At 31.1% G+C, this 669-nt stretch overlaps 1 protein-coding gene across 1 annotated transcript in view; it reads right to left on the bottom strand.

The window, feature by feature from the left end:
- The window catches only part of LOC144711002 (MACPF domain-containing protein At4g24290-like), a 5,508-nt gene extending 5,401 nt beyond the window's left edge, over positions 1-107 (bottom strand). The window contains exon 1 of the mRNA XM_078584893.1: positions 1-107. This exon is cut by the window's left edge and continues 827 nt beyond it. The gene's annotated coding sequence lies outside the window, so the exon portion shown is untranslated.
- Between the last annotated feature and the right edge of the window lie 562 nt (positions 108-669).

Genomic DNA, 669 nt, shown 5'->3' with positions numbered 1-669 from the left:
TTCTACGCAAACGACAAGGAGACGTTGACCCAATATTCGATTCGACTTCAACGATAATGGGTCAGCGTCAAAATAAACTCAGAATCTGATAAGCGTCTCTTCGCAGTTGTCAAGCTCAAGGAAGAACAAGAACAAGAGCAAGAACAATAAAATTTTTTGGCTCTCATTTTTTATATTTTTGCAAAAAATTCTAGATATGAAATAAAGTATTTTAATTGTGGAGGGAAAGAGATAAGTATTAAAGCGGTTGAAAAAAGTGGGTACATAAGTCAAGTGGGGTAGCAAGTGGAGTAAGCAAAGTCAAGAAAGTTAAATAATTAAGGCTTGAAAGTATGAACGTAAACTCATTAAATGAACATTTATGATAGATATAGATAGGGACAACTTGTGAAGTATATGTCAAATTATGATTTTACAATCATTAGAAGCAAATTAATCATGATTTTAAAATTACTGATCTCCCTCTAATATATTTCTTTCAATTTAAACTTTGGCATTCTCTTTCAAAGTATTTTGTTTCTTCCTAAGGACCAAATATCCCCATTTTAAATCATTATCAAGTAATTGATAATGAGTTATCTGCCAAATGTTACTATTTTTTAGCTGCTATCTAAACATTTCGTAGTTAGAAAATTGAGAGGTGAGAGATGGATGATGCACAATTATTTA

This window comes from Wolffia australiana, chromosome 13 (assembly GCF_029677425.1).
Source record: "Wolffia australiana isolate 7733 chromosome 13, ASM2967742v1".
In the NCBI taxonomy this organism is placed as follows: Eukaryota; Viridiplantae; Streptophyta; class Magnoliopsida; order Alismatales; family Araceae; genus Wolffia; species Wolffia australiana.
The sequence above is the reverse complement of the archived record's forward strand: the minus strand, read 5'-3'. Positions and strand labels throughout refer to the sequence as shown.